Here is a 17,015-nt window from a genome sequence, read left to right as displayed (position 1 = left end):
CACTCCTTGGCTCACATAACTCTTTTATTTCTCCTCTACAATATATGTCACCATCAAAAGGGAATATCTCTTCAAATCATTATTGTTCTGATGGGCCCTCATTATTAGAATCATTAGCTAGAATGTATTATTTTACCCATTCTTCAAACTCATCATCTATAGACCATTTATGCTCAAGGATCTAATCTACCACCTATCTATATGGGTTGTATTTTACTGTGGCTTCTATGAATTATTTCTCAAAGTTTACATAAATACCTAGGAATTTACCGATTTTGAAATACACTCTTGAAAAAATACCATTTTCATAACTTGGGCTATGGGTTTAATCATGTCACTTACCTTGGTAATAGCCTCATTTCTACATTTAGTGACTCCTTCACACATTTTTACTCTTTCAAAATTTGTGGCACTAATGTGTCTTGAAAATTTTGAATTTTCTTTTTGCCCCATCATCTTATTTTCATGTAATTAGGTAAAACTAAAAAATTCTTGAGTGATTTTACAATTTTAGCTATGGGAATGACATCCAAAGGAGCATTAGGGCCCACTCTCAAACATCGTTCAATTTGCTTCATCTTCTCAATTTTGTCAATCCACTTATAGTATGTTGGTTTCACTAAAGATCTATCATCCTCCAATTTGTTGATGGCCAAATATAATAGCTCATGCACTTGGTGGAGTCTAAAAATTATGGAGTTAATTTTCTTATGCAAGTGCATTACTATGGTTCAAACAATGATCTCCTTATCAAAACTAAAATTTCTTTTGTTATTTTCCATTTTAGTTGTAGGTCAACCACCTCTTCAATCAAAGTAATAACATCTTTTCCTTCCTTGGGTGGATTTTTTTTGAATGGGACTATGGAAGTTTCTCGTGTAAATGGAACAATAATCAATTGTCTTGAAGAGATTGTTCTATCTACCACCTTATGTACTAAAAAACTTACTTTGCTCTACAAAATAGTGGTTAGATTTGATTGATCATGGATAGAAAAAACATGATTATATCTCTCTTTTAACTCTTCATACTTCTTCTCCTTTGCCTTTGCTACATGATGCACATAGGAAATATGTTCTTTCAGATCTCCAATTGATTTAGAGAGCTTGGCATCTTCCACTTTATGAAGGGCTATATTTCCCCTAATTCCAATATCATCAACAATTTTCTTTTGAGAAGTAGAGGATGAGAAAGAGTAAGTAGCTAAGGCAACTAAGTCCTCACTGTAATTCATCCATGTTGTAGGTTTATCTGATTCCTTAATATTCTTCCTTTTCAATCTCATGTCTTGAATTATGGAATAAAATGCCACAACATATGATATATTAACATTTGGTAACAATAAAACTCCTAATTTCTCAACAACCTCTCTTCCCTCTTCTTAGGTAAGGGCCTCAAACTTATTCATAATTTCTTCCTCAATTTCTTGAATGAGATCCTCAAAATTAGCATCAGGCCTTTGTACCTTCTTTTATTTCATTTTTAAATAAAATTATGTCCTATAGTGTTTTCGTAACAACCACTTGAAAGGTACCAATTTAACAAATTCATCATCCTCAACAAGGGCCCTACAAGCTTATCTGCTTAGATCCCTAGGGAAGATTCCCTTGATCTCTTGAGTAGTAATGTTAGACTTAGGCAACCTTAGTACTTGGAGGAGTCCTTCATTTAATCATTCTTTTAGTATATAAAGGTAGTCTTTTTCCTCTTCTTATTCTTTAGGAATATCTAATTCCCTTAGCTACCCCACATCTTGTGTAGGTAATATACTACTAGGGGCTCCCTTTTCTTTAGGAACAAAATCATGGTGCCTTCCTAATGGTGAGGTTGGAGTAGGTGGTTTTGGTTACTATGGAGAAGAGGTATTTCTAAATGGGTCTTGTACCTCTTGACCTTCTAGGATCACTAGTTCTATTGGCCTCCTAGAAGGCTTTATCCTATAATATACCTATTACATATTGTAAACCCCACCAAATATTTTGAATTCTAAAGACTGCCCGCCCAATGGTCACTTTCTGATTTAATATTATTTTAAACATCCCCAAGAATATCAAAAAATTAAACGATAACCCTACGATATTTCTTCCCTGTGCATTTTAATGTCACTTGGTAGGCCTACAAGTCACCATGGTCAGATCAAGATCGATCAATGGCTGGTGCTATGTCGCTATGAAAAGTTGCACAATGTTTTACCATAGCAACATAGCGCCCTTTCGCCACATTGTTAGGTGGGTCCTCCTTTTTCTTGATTGTTTCTTTAACGCCGAGCTTTGATAGATCCACGGTGGGTGCTATGGTACTATTAGAAAATCTATGTTCCTTGTTGATAGTTACATAGCGCCCAGACAAAAAGTGATACTATGGTAACATTAGGAAGGATGGTGGGTCCTAGGTGTGCCCCGTTAGATACCACCGGTGAAAGTCAGACACATTGGCAAATGGTCATCTTTCCATTGGTCGACATATGACTGTGGAGTGTGGGTCCTATTTCACTTGGCAAGTCACTAATGAGGACTTGTCAGATAGGTTATCATGTGGCTAGTTCTCATTGGTTGGTATACCGATAGGGCAAATCCATCTTGCTCACTGTCAGATCAGTCTGAATCAACAGTGGGTGCTATCTTGCTATGGGTAGCTATAAGGATGTTACCCGTAGCGACACAACACCTTGGTGATGCATGGCATAGATGAAGTAATGGGCCTGCCTATCTCTAAAGTAGCAGTACGGCTCATCCTCGATGGTAGTTGTCAGATGGGTCACGGTACAATGGAAAATTTTCATTGGTCTATTCAGCCAACTTAGTGTGTAGTTATACAAATTTATTACTCACTGTCAGATCAGTCTAGATCGATGTTAGGTGCTATATCGCTATGGGAAGCCATGAGGAGGATACCCATAGCGACATAGCACCCTTTTACCATGTGGATTAGTGGGGCTAGATCTCACCAAGATGAGGATGCCAGGTTGTGCTAGGTGGTTGCCAAGTGGATTCATGGACCAAAAGCTTTATGGAAGCAAGTGCAGTATTTTGAGGATCTTCCATGACTGTTGATATCATGGAGATTAACGGTGGGTGCTATCTCACTATGGGAAGTTTCCTGGAGGATATCTATGGTGACATAGTGCCTTAGTGACATGTAGCAGGGTGGGTTTGGGTGTTATGAGACTGCAAGGATGGTACTAGTTAGGGTCGAGTTGGATACGAGGTGGGTTGAGTTGGTTCGTGGGCCCAAAAGTTTTAAGGGCAGATCATGGTGGTATGGTGAGTCTTCATGATCATCAAATTAGTCGAGATCTATGGTGGGCACTATCTCGCTATGGGAAGTTTACCAGAGGATACCCATAGTGACATAGCACCTCAGTGACACATGTCCCAGTGGGTTCGGTGGAGGTAGTAACTATATTGTGACTGGTAATTAATGTGACTGTCGCGGTCAGGGTTACAAGGTGGCATAGTTAGTAATGAAAAGAGATGGTCAACCATGAAAGACTCCTGTGAGGTGGGAAGATAAAGGGAAATCACTGGCCCATGTGGCTTGTCCTACTTGCATCTAAAGTTTGAATCATTGACTTGTTGATTCACTAGCAAAAATGATAGGAAATACCGAGGTTTTTTGCATAATCTGATCTTATGGTCATTTTCAACCCACCTTGGAGTAAATACAAAACAAAGAAGAGCACTCCACCAACCCCCCAGTTGATCCATCTACCTAATCAGGATATCAATGGCACTATTTCTATCTTTTCGAGGCCCTATTTTAGTTAAAAAATTAGATTTCATGGTACCAAAAAGCTATATTCAGATCGGATTTTCTTTTGGATCCCCATGATTATTCTCTGAAGGACTTCAATGTAGTGGTTGGGGAGTAAATTTAGTTGGAGGACATCCCAATTATGCCTGAGCTATAAAGGCAATTTCTATGAATTTTGTAAAGGTCAGACCTTCTCTATTTCTCTGTTATTGCTCTGCAAATTTTCAGTGTAAATTCCCCTGTGCCTCTAAACTACATGATTTTCTATCTTATCTCCTTTAGCCATTGATATGAAAGTGCAAGGACTCTTTTGCCTCTTACTGATGTTTTGTAGAGATCTATGACCTACATGACTATATCTCCTTGGCCTATGAATGATAATATAAGTGAATCTCTCCTTCCGTGTGTCATTCATCTTGATCTTCTGATCTGCATGTGCTTATTAGGTTAAAGCAAGTCTGAATGTGTATATCCTTAGTCTCATTCTAGTTTAATACTGCATATATGGCCAGAGTTTGGTCCGAACACTCTATTTTGGTGCATCACCTCCTTAGATTAGATTAGGTAGATTTTCTTTCATGCTCTCCTTCTCCCTTTTCCTCTCCAAGAGTAGTTAGGTGCATCTTTATAGTAAGAGGAAGCCAGCCTTCTGCAAAGACTCAACCTCACAATTCAAGTCCCACAGCTTTGAAGTTGTTTCCATGTTTCACTAGGTTGTCCTTATGCATAGGCTTTGGACAAGGGTGCAAACCTAAGTGACAATAGTTTTTGGCATGCCCAGTGGGACAAAAATTTTAGAAAATTTCAAGCCTACTAGTGTCAAAAGGGAAGATTTCAAGATCAATACCGAGGAGATAGTACTGGCTTCAGTGTTTAAGCCTTCAAGAGGCTCATTCTTCAAAGTACCTGGCAACTCTGAGCTTCAAATACACATCTAGTTCCAAACTAGAGTTGCAATGATTCATGCCTAGAGCTGAAACAAGGGCATCTTCTAGAGGTAAGTTTCAATATAAAGAGCTTTCATTTTCAAATCGTAGAAGAAGGAAGACTAGAATATCTTTATCACTAGTTAGGAGTGAAATAGTAAAAAATATACCTACAAGGTCTATCTCTACTCCTCCTGTTGTTAGATCTCAACCTAGACTACCATGAATACATTTCAATAGATCACTTATCTATATGGTGTTTCCTAGAGCTCATACTTTTTCCACCTTCAATGGTGGGAGCCCTCTCTTATTAGCCCAAAGACATGACATACCAGTATCTTCCCTCAAAAGTATACCACAGTTTACTGGTGAAACTTCTATATCTCCCTTATAACATATTCAAGAGGTTGCAAATGTTTGCAATATTCATGGTATTACAGAGGATGATGTTGCAGTTAGGCTCCTAGCCTCATCCTTGAAAGGAAAAGCACTACAATGGTATAGAGGTTTAGCTCATAGTTCTATAAGAGATTGGGATGGATTAGGAGTAGGATTGTACAAACATTTTGAGGATAAAAGTGACTATTTGTCACTTTTAGAGTAGTTGATTACTATAAAAAGAGCCCCCCATGAATGTATGACTGATTTTAATTATAGATTTCAAAAGACATGGGATAGAATACCTACTTCAGTAAAGCCTACCCCTGGTAATGCCTTCTTGCATTACTTTAGAGCTTTTAACAATGATATTGCCACTACAATCCAAACTATGGGAGGAGATACCTTGCCTAATGCTTGTGATATAGCGATAAGCATAGAAAATATATTGATACAAGGAGGTAAACTAGCTCCAAGGCCTCCTATGCCTTTCTTCCCTGATGTTCCAAATCATCAACCTGCAATGGCTCCCCTTCCCACAACTTCTACATAAAAATCCCTTACTCTAGTCCCTCAAGCTTCCACATCCTCAAATTGGATAGATGAAATCAAAGAAATGATGAAATCTCTGATGCAAAACATGGATAAAAGAGAAAAGAACCTAGAGAAAAGATTGCAAGATCATCGAAAGAGGCTAGAGGATAAGTCCTCTATGATGCAAAAAGTCAGTAACAAGGTGGTGACCTTAGAAAGATAGCAAGCTAAAGGTAGTAAGCCTCATCAATTGCAATATCAAACTCCAAATAGTGGTAGGCCTCCAAATCCTAATCATTGGAACAATTCTTTTGATCAGAGTAAGCAGGGTGGCCATGCTTCAACCTCAAATGTAAACCAAAGTAGGGCCATAGTCCCTCAAAATAATATGGCTCAAGATCAAGATTTTTGTCCCTCTTGTAACTACTCTTATGCCTATTGTATGTGTCAGAAGGCTAAATTCTTTATGGCTTTGACAGTCCAAGAACCTGCAACAAAAAAATCATACAAGGGGGACCGATTTAAAGATTCCTTAGATATGCAAAGACAAGGCAATTGCTCTTTCATGAATCATCAAATGGAGGAGAATTGTAATGTAAACTAGGATTCCATTGCTCATAACACTAGAAGAAAAAGAAGAGCTATGGAAGATGCTATCCCTCCTCCCAATTAGGCCTCAACTTCAAATGCGATATCTCATGAGCAAGCAGCAAATAATCAATCAAGTACCTTTTAGGAACAAAGGCAAAATCAAGGCAGAAAAGATACAAGTGATCCTTAGGTTATTCCATCTCAAACTCATACAATTGTAGCTCCCAAAGCTCTTACCATAACACCCACTATGCCATTCAGTGTGGTAGATAAAATGAAGAAGACAAATGTGAATATCTCTATGTCGGATGATGTTGCTACTATACCCATGCAAAAGAGGTTGCTACAACAAGAATTGGAAAAGATTGAACCAAAGGATCAGAAACTCAGCATGGAAAGTGCCAGAAGCCTAGTACAACCATCAAGGGAGGTAGAAATAAGTAAAAAGGTTAGACCTCTTCCATTCTATGTTTCTCTAATTATACGGGCAAACTAGTCCATAATTGCATGATTGATTCAGGGGCTAGCAGTTCAATGATGCCTAGGTGTGTTGCTGATGCTTTGGGAATGAAATATGAGCCCATTGTTAGGGATGTATTACAATTGGATGGTAGTACTATCAAGACTATAGGGATCCTTAGGAATGTGGAGATGGCCTTACATGCATGCCCTAGTTATACTATAACCCAAGATATCTCTATTGCTGAGGTCAAGCCATATTTTTCCATCTTTCTGTCAAGAGACTTTATAGCCCAAATAGGTGGTTACATATCTTTCGATTGGTCATATACGTCTTTTAAAATGAGATATGGAGCTAATACTTCAATTAGATTAGAACCTCAAGCCCTCCATCATACTAAATCTTACACCCCTAATTCGATCAACATGAATTGCCCTATCCTAGAGATGGTTGAGAATGACATAGTGAATGAACCCAACACTTCCCTAGTAGAGATACCTGATTTTTTCTTGGATGAATGGGATAATGCATATCAATTTGACCCTATGTCAGAAACCCTTGAGACAAGTCTCAGTACGTAACTCTAGTTCCCAATCTTGTGGAGACTAAAGAAGATATGAGTGGGATATGGAGTATTTACTTTGATGGATCAAGGAATAAAAATGGATCAGGGGCTGGTGTGATGTTGTTTTCTCCTGTAGAAGTAAGGTACTACTTCTCCTTTAGGCTCCAATTTAGTTGCACTAATAATGTGGCTGAGTATGAATCCTTGATTCAAGGTCTCCTACTTGCTCCAAAAAGAGGAATTCGAGCCTTAAGGATGTATGGAGATAGTGAGTTGGTGGTTAATCAAGTTAGAAATCAGAATACCACCAAGAATGGTTTTCTCAAGTCTTATAAAAATAGGGTATGGGATTTGCTTGAAGGTTTCAATGCATTCAATATTCAAAGCATCCCTAGAAAAGAAAATAGACATGTTGATAGACTTGCTGCAATAGGTGCATCTTATGATGTGCCAGGGAATCTTGAGGAGGAGAAGAAGAAAAAAATTAGAGTGGTAGTAAGGCTTGCCATCCCTACTAACAACATCCATTGGCAAGTGTTTGAATCTGATGAGAAAATTGTGAGCTTCTTGCAGAATGAGGTAGAATTTTCAGAGAGAAATTAGTCAAGACTACAGGATCAGTATGGTGATCAAATCATTCATCTCAGTTCTAACAAATTGCCTAAGGGTCTAATTACCTTAGAAAGTGTTTTCAATCCTGATGACTGAACAAGAGGCAGAGACATGAACCTAGCTACTGATAAAGATGATCACATTCCAGTCATGGTTGCTGATGGAAAATCCTTGAACATGGAGAAGGTATGTTATGAGATTGAACAAGAAAATTTTATTCATCTATGTCAAGAATTTAATGATATATTTTCTTGGACATATGATGATTTAAAGGGTTTTGACCCAAGGTTATTTCAGCATACCATAGATTTAATTAATGATGTAAAACTAGTAAGAGAAAAATAAAGACCATTGAATCCTAAAATTAAACCCTTAATGAGAAAGGAGCAATCCAAATTGATTGAGGCCCACATAATTTTCACTATTAAGCACTCATCATGGGTAGCAAACCTTGTCCCTATTAGGAAGAAGAATGGAGAAATTAGATTGTGTGTGAACTTTAGGGACCTTAACCAAGCTTCCTTTAAAGATCACCACCCTCTCCCTTCTATGGAGTAGATTTTGTCCAAGATTAGTGGTTCAAAGAGATTTTCATTCCTTGATGGATTTTTTGGCTACAATCAACTGCTGGTTAAAGAGTCTCATAGGTATTCAAAGGATGTAGAAGATCATTTTGATCATCTAGGATAGGTATTCTTAAGATGCAAAGAGTTTGGGGTTTCCCTTAATCCAAGCAAGTGCATCTTTGCTACTAACCAAGGAAAATTATTAGGACATATTGTATCTAAGGATGGCTTAACCATTGGTCCAGAGAGAACAAAAGAAATACTTTCCCTTCCTCTTCCTAAACATAAGAAAGGGCTGCAAAGTTTCTTAAATGGGATAAATTTTGTCAGAAGATTTATCCCTAATCTTGCTACCATGGTGTGTAACGCCCCACCAAGGGATCCAAAAGAATTAACATAAAGTTTTACTAAGTTTGCTAAACATTTTTTTTAATTTTTAAGTAAGAACGTATAACATACACATCAAACACATAGTAGAGGAAGCAATAACATGTAATCATCAACAAACATACATAACAGGTTACATTCCTTAAGGATCCCAAGACGTTGAGTCACTTTTAAATTGAATTAATTCTAAGTCTAACAACTACCACATCCACATGAAAGAATAATAATAAAGTCCAATGTCCATAATATACATTTGCTCTGAATGCCTCTTGGCAAATTAATTCAGAATGCACAATCATCCACTGTACATGTCATAGGGTATGAAAGGCTTAAAAGAATATACATATGTAAAAATAGAAATGCATCAACCTCCATGAATCCATGATACAAAGTAAAATAAAAATATATGAAACCATTCACCATACATGATACATCCATACATCCATAATGATAAAACATCTATCATAAAATCTAACCATCCATCATAATAATCCAAGAAAATAGTGAAGGTAAATGCCAACCAAGAAAGCTCCAGCCATGGTGACTATGGATCGATCTCAATGGTAAGAGTAAAAGCACTACCACTCGACCATGTGGAACCTAAATGGTCCACTCCCACTGCGCTGAGGAGATAGTCTCAAGTCCCAAATAGGATATCAAATCACATAATCACAAGTACTCTCTAAGTCTAGGAAATCCTAAAAGTATACTAACTCAAAGGTTTCAACACATAGATTGACATCTAGACCCAGAGGTGCCACACAGACACATAGGAAACCTACTATGCAAGCAGGAAAGTGTCATCGCAAAAGTCACATCAGAAGTTACTCGAGCAATCCCTTAGGAATCTTGGGTCCCCTGCAATCCTACGGCCACTAGTATCCTCTCGTACTGACGAGGCATACTACGAAATGCAAGGTCATAACCAAGCATTCTCTCTACCCCATCCTAGTCTGTACTAGCACTCAAGGCATGGGAGAGAACATACAATTATCTTATTAGGTCATTTAAGTCAGTATTTAGGTGAGATGTTTTCACTTATTAAAACAAACAACTTACAATGAGTCATGCCCAGAGCCACTTCGGGTCTCCCGTCCCTCATTGCAAGCCACTTCCCAACACTACACATAGATAACCTACCCTAGGCTCATGATAGCACAAATAAAATCACCTCAGTCTTATACAAGCGACTCAAAGCATCATAAATATACTCCACAATAATCACATCAGTTCTCTACAAGCAACTGATAAACATCAAATAATAATCATGGTGATCACAACAGTTCTTAATCAGCAACTGAAGGCATCCATGATAAAACACAATATCCACTGGTTCTCCAATGAGCAACTAGAAAGTATCCCAATAATAAATCACAATATTGATCGAAAGTCGAAAATGGTTAAGTCAGGTATCTCATAAACATACACCTCAGCTTCACACAAGAAGACTAAATAAGCAATAAAAATAGTAAATACAAACATCTCATAGAGCATAGCATCACATTACCAAGGTCAGGTATAAAAGATCAAGAACAACTCACCATAACATCACAATTGCACAACCCCCGAGCCTCTGGTAAAATCCTAAGACTGGTCAACATCTAATCAACTCCAAAACATAGATAACATAAACAAAATAGTACAGTTCATAGTTTGGGTTGATTTTCAAAAAAACATAATAGGGTTAACAGTAAAGTTCAGTTTGCATTTCAAAGTACATTCTAAGAACATGAGATTCTTCGCTTAATTTACAAGTCAACCCATAAATTCATTGGCTCAAAAATACATATAAGGTTATCCTTAATATTAAATTTACTATCCTAAAATAATTTAGGATTAATCTTTAATTAAATTAATTAATAATTTATTCAACTATTATTCATGAATTAATAATTTATTTAATTATTAATTAATAATATAACTTAATAATAAAATTTTGATTTAATAATAATATAAAATTATTAATAATTAATATTACGAATTTAATATTATTTAAAATACCATAAAATAAACATGTTTTGAGACGCACGTAAAAAGAAAACAAAATAAAAATAAAAAGGAAAGCCTTTTTACAAAGGTTGTCGGCTTCAAAGCTGTAGTACCTACTTCGCAGGGCCTGCGGTGGCCAGGTACAAAGTACCTTGCCTATCGTAGTACCTGCGATGCAAAGTACTAGTCACCGACAGCGACAGGGGGTGGGGCACGGGGTAAATCCCTCCCCCTCTCATACCTTTATTATATTTTATTATTATCTTTTTTTTATATATTATTTTGTTTTTTAAAAAGAACTTCTAAACTTAATTTTAAAATCGCCCCTTTTAAGAGAAATAGTTTTGTTTATCAAAAACAATTTTCAATTAATTATATTTTAAAAATATATATTTGTTTATATATATATATATATATATATAAATAATTATATATATATATATATATATTTATTTATATTTTATAAACATTCACAAATATATTCTGATAGAGAAAATAATATTAACCATTCAAATTTCAATCTACAATTTTCATTTATAATTTTAAAATTTAACCCTTCCCCAATTAAATTCAAATTTCTTTAATCTATCAAATAAGAATTCTTGATCACTCTTCTAATTATTACGTATGTCGAATATATTGACAAGCATTTAATAATTTACAATATCGAAATATTTAAGCTTTCATCATAGAGAATTTAGTTATACAATTTGAAGGCACGAAGAAGATAGGAAAGGATAATTGCGTATTTAATCGATGATAAAAACACAAGACCCTACCTGATCCTGATGCTATTATGCAATCCCCAGGATCTGTAAGAGAATTTGCTCCTCTTCAATAACCTTCTTCCGAAAATCTTTCTTGGAATTAGCCTTCTGAAATTCGCTTCCAAAAGTTGTCTCCCAAAAATTCCCGTCCAAATTCGTCCTCCCCCAAAAATGAACCCCAAAGTTGTGATAAGAAGTTTTCTCCTCAAATCGGGGCACTAATTGTGCGTTCACCCAAGAAGACTCTTTGCTCAACTGAGTTAACTCAAAATTAACTTTTATTATCTTTTCTTTTATTTTGCATTCATCTTTTCATGCACATTAAGTTGAATTATTAAATAACTTTATTTAATATTCCACTTGACTTCTATTTTAAATTAATTTATTACTTTAAATCTCATGTGCACTTTATGAAATTAAAATAACATTATTATTTTCACTTATCTTATCTTTTTAATTAATTTCTCATATTTAAACTCATGCTTAGATCATGCGATCTAGAAACTTTTAATAATTTAATATCTTTTCCACTTTTAATTTATTTAAGAAACTTTAATTTATAAAATATTTATTAATTCAATTAATAATAATATTTAGCATTTATTTAAAAATGAACTCTAAATATATTATTATTAAATTAAATAAATATTATCACATTCTAAAATTATACTTTAAATTTTATCTCCTAATTCAATTCTTTTTATTTAATTAATTTCTTAATTAATTAAATATAATTAAATATTAAAATATCATAATAATTTTCTATTAAATTAAATCATTAATTAATCTTTTTAATTAGAATTAATTAATAGAAAACACATCAAGGACTCATAAGGTAACATACAAAAACCCATCATAGAAAAACACATACTAAATCAAACAAAAGGGTTATAATCACGAAATTACATCATTTGATGCATTCAGAGGGTACTTAACTCAGATACTTGTCCTAATTATCAATTAGGACAATTGGCTAAAGGGTTTAGGATTTGGACTTAAGAGTTTATCTCCCCTCTCTTACCATTGAGATAGTGCGATAGGGTATGCTCATCTTGGCAATTTAGGGAAGTCGATACTCGGTACCTGTAACCTGCATAAAATCCACGCATGTACAAACACAATATTCTAAGCTAAACAGACAATGGTAGGAAGTGGTGCATCGTGTAGATCCCGACTAGCAGGTGACTACGACTCCCTTCCTTAACCACATCAGAAACACCATTCATAAAGAAAAAAAACACGCGCACCATACACATGCAGTATGGGGTAAGTATCCATAAGAAAGCACATGTGATAATAAACCATCTAACTAATCATTATCGATAATTGAAAACATTGAATAATCATCATACATGCATGAAATATAGAGTACCAAGTAATCTCATCATATAATAAACTGAGTGTAAAACAACATTTGATAATCTCTAAAATAATAATACTAATCATCAAACATAAAAATTGGCCTAATAGAGTTTGGCAAGGATGATAGAAATGTGACTTAGGGGTAGGCACTACATGGTGAAACCTCTTACAGCTATGCTCAAGAAAGGTATGGTCTTTGCATGGACCAATGAAGGGAAGGAAATTTTTGAAGAGATCAAGACAGCCATAGCCTCAGCCCCTACTCTCATGAATCCAAATTTTGAGAAAGATTTCATCCTTTATATCCTAGGTGGTGAGTCAAGCATTTCTGTTGTCCTGACTCAAAGAAATGATAAAGGTGACGAGTAGCCCATAGCTTTCTTTAGTGAAGGGCTTAAAGAATATGAAGATAAATACAGCTACGTAGAGAAGCAAGCCCTTTTAGTCATCAGAGCTTTAAAGAAATTTAGACACCTCCTGTCTTGTAATAAGATCCATTTTTTAGTACCCCATGCTAGTGTGAATGATTTCTTTTTGAGAAAAGAGATTAGTGAGAAAAGGGCTAGCTAGATTACTAAAGTGATGGAATATGATATTGACATTCAGATTACCAAGTTGGTAAGAGGGAGGGGGTTGTGTAAAAAAATGTTATCATCTCAAGAACCTGATGAGGAAGTTGCTATGATATTGACAGATCGACAAGAGGTAAGAAATAGCGACCCAAGGAGTTGGATGGAGGATATGATGAATTTCTTATTAGGTAATGGATACCCTCAAAGATTAGATAGAACTAAAATGAGACAGTATAGATTACAATCAATTCCTTATGTCATAGTTGATGTTGTCCTCTTTAGAAAAGATTTTAATGGAGCCCTATTAATATGCCTTGATATAGACTAAGCTAAAAGAATGATCAAAGAACTTCATGATGGTCCTGATGGTGGTCACTTCTCAGCTAGAACAACTACAATGAAGATCATGAGGGTTGGTTACTTTTGGCCATCTTTATTCCATGACTATCATAGGTATGTAAGGAAGTGTGAAAAATGTGTTGTCTTCTCTGGTAAACAAAGACTTGTAGCTCTTCCCCTTCATCCTATCTAAGTGGATCAACATTTTTCTCAGTGGGGATTAGATTTCATAGGCCCTATCAATCCTTCTTCCAATTTTGGTCACAAGTGGATTCTAGCTGCTATAGATTACTTCACTAGATGGATAGAGGTAGTTGCATTGAAGGATGCCACTGAATCTTTAGTTGTGGAATTCCTTAATGGAATTGTAACTAGGTTTGGTACTCCTTCAACCATTATTTTAGATAATGCAAAGTCTTTTGTTGGAGCTCAGATTTGTGCATGGGTATTGGATCATAATATCTATTTGAGCACATCCTCAAACTACTATCCTCAGGGTAATGGTTTGGCTAAGTCCTCCAACAAGAAACTGATTTGGATCATGAAAAGGACAATAGAGGATAACTAGAGGGGTTGGCATAAAAAATTGAAGACTGCACTATGGGCTGACAAAATAATGCCTAAAAGGTCAATAGGAAATTCACCATTTGTGTTAGTTTATGGTAGAGAAGCAAGGCTTCCAATTTCATTGGAGTTCCCATCCCTAGAGCTAGCTCATTAGCTGGAGTTGATTGAAGATGATGCCATGACAGTAAGAATGGTAGAGCTAATGGAGCTAGAAGAGAAGAGAAGTAAAGCCATGTAGACTCCAGAGACACACTAGTAGCATGTAAAGAAGAGTTTTGACAGGAAGGCTAAGGTCAGAATCTTCAGGAAGGGAGATTTAGTTCTGAAATGGGATACAGATAGGGAAAAACTAGGAAGACACTCAAAGTTTGATGCATTGTGGAGTGTTCCCTATCTAATTGTCAGTTGCAAGTAGGCCAATGCTTTTTAGTTAAGTAGGCCTAGTGGTGAAATTTTTCCCATCCCAGCCAATGGGATCTATCTCAAGCCATGTTTCTAAGGGTTTGAGATTCCATGTACATAGTTAGCTTAGTTTCATTTCTAGTTTGTTCCCTACTTTTCGAAGAAGTGCACGAGCACAAGATTGTCTCTGTGAGATAGCAAGTGTTGAAATTTTGAAGGTTACAGAAGGAGTTTTGGTCTCTGGTTCCAGTTGCAGAGATAGGGGTTCTAGGGTTTTCCTCTCAAAGGTAGGGTTAGGGTTTTATAGTGTATGGAAGATCCACATCCTTTTGACTCTATAGCCCAATGGATGCTTCAAGTCACTGATCTTATGCCTAGTAGGCTAGCATCCCCTATGAGTTGCCAGAAATGTTACATATTGTAACCCCTTCCAAATATTTTGAATTTTAAATATTGCTTGCCCAACGATCACTTTTTGATTTAATATTATTTTAAACATCCCCAAGGATATCAAAAAAATAAAATGATAAACCTACGATATTTCTTCCCAGTGCATTTTAATGTTGCTTAGTGGGCTCGCAAGTCCCCATCATCAGATCAAGATCGATCAATGGCTGACACTATGTCACTATGAAAAGTTGCATTATGTTTTGCCATAGTGACATAGCACCCTTTCACCACATTTTCAAGTGGGTCCTCCTTTTTCTTGATTGTTTCTCTGGTGCCAAGTTTTGGTAGATCCACAATGGGCACTATGGCATTATCAAAAAATCTATGTTCCTTGTCGATAGTGACATAGCGCGCAGATGAAAAGTGATACTATGGTAAGATAAGGAAGAACAATGGTTCCCAGGCATGCCCCATCGGACACTAGCAGTGAAATTCAGACATGTTGGCAGATGGTCATCTTTTCATTAGCTGAGGTATGACTGTGGAGTGTGGGTCCTATTTCACTTGCCAGGCCACTAACAAGGACTTTTTAGATAGGTTGGCATGTGGCCAGTTCTCATTGGTTGGTATACTGGTAGGTCAGCTCCATCTTGCTTGCCGTCAAAGTAGTCTGAATCAACAGTCGGCACTATCTCACTATGGGAAGCTACGAGGATGTTACCCATAGCGACATAGCACCTTGGTGATGCATGGCACAGATGAAGTAATGGGCCCACCTATCTCCAAAGTAGTAGTATAGCTCATCCTCAGTGGCAATTGTCAGATGGGTCATGATATAGTGGTAATTTTTCATTGGTCCATTTAGCCAACTCAATGTGCAGTTGTACAAATTTCTTACTTGCAATCAGATCAGTCTGGATCGATGGTAGGTGTTATCTCCCTATGGGAAGCTGTGAGGAGGATACCCATAGCGACATAGCACCCTTTTTCCATGTGGACCAATAGGGTCAGATCTTGCCAAGATGAAGACGCCAGGTTGTGCCAAGTGGTTGCCAGGTGGATTCATGGACCAAAAGCTTTATGGAGGCAAGCACAGTATTCTAAGGATCTTCCATGACTGTTGATCTCATGAAGATCAATGGTGGGTGTAATCTCGCTATGGGAAGTTGCGCGATGGATATCTATGGTGACATAGTGCCTCAGCGACATGTAGTAGAGTGAGGTCAAGTGTTATGAGACTGCAGGGATGGTACCATTTCAGGCCGAGTCGGATGCCAAGTGTGCTAAGTTGGTTCATGGGCCTAGAAGTTTTAAGGGTAGAGCACAGTGGTATGGCGAGTCTTTGCAGTCGTTAGATTAGTCAAGATCTACAGTGGGTGCTATCTCACTATGGGAAGTTTCCTAAAGGATACCCATAGCGACATAGTGCCTTGATGACACATGTCCTAGTGGGTCTGGTGGAGGCAGTAATTGTACTGCGGCTAGCAGTTAATGTGATTGTCATGATCAGGGTTACAAGGTGGCGCAGTTAGTAATGAAAAGAGATGGTCAACCATGAAATACTCTTGCTAGGTGGAAAGATAAAGGGAAATCACTGGCCTGCATGGCTCATCCTGCTTGCATCTATAGTTTGACTCATTGACTTGCTGATTCACTAGCCAAAATGATAGGAAATACTGAAGTTTTTTGCAAAATTTGATCTTATGGTCGTTTCCAACCCACCCTAGAGTAAATATGAAACAAAGAAGAGCACTCCACCACTCCCCCAATTGATCCATCTACCTGATTAGGATAATCAATGGTGTCGTTTCTATCTTTTTGAGGCCATATTTTAGTTAAAAAATCAGATTTCATG

This window comes from Cupressus sempervirens, chromosome 3, assembly GCF_028749045.1.
Source record: "Cupressus sempervirens isolate cs-2001-9-10 chromosome 3, ASM2874904v1, whole genome shotgun sequence".
Lineage (NCBI taxonomy): Eukaryota > Viridiplantae > Streptophyta > Pinopsida > Cupressales > Cupressaceae > Cupressus > Cupressus sempervirens.
Note: the sequence above shows the minus strand (reverse complement) of the source record.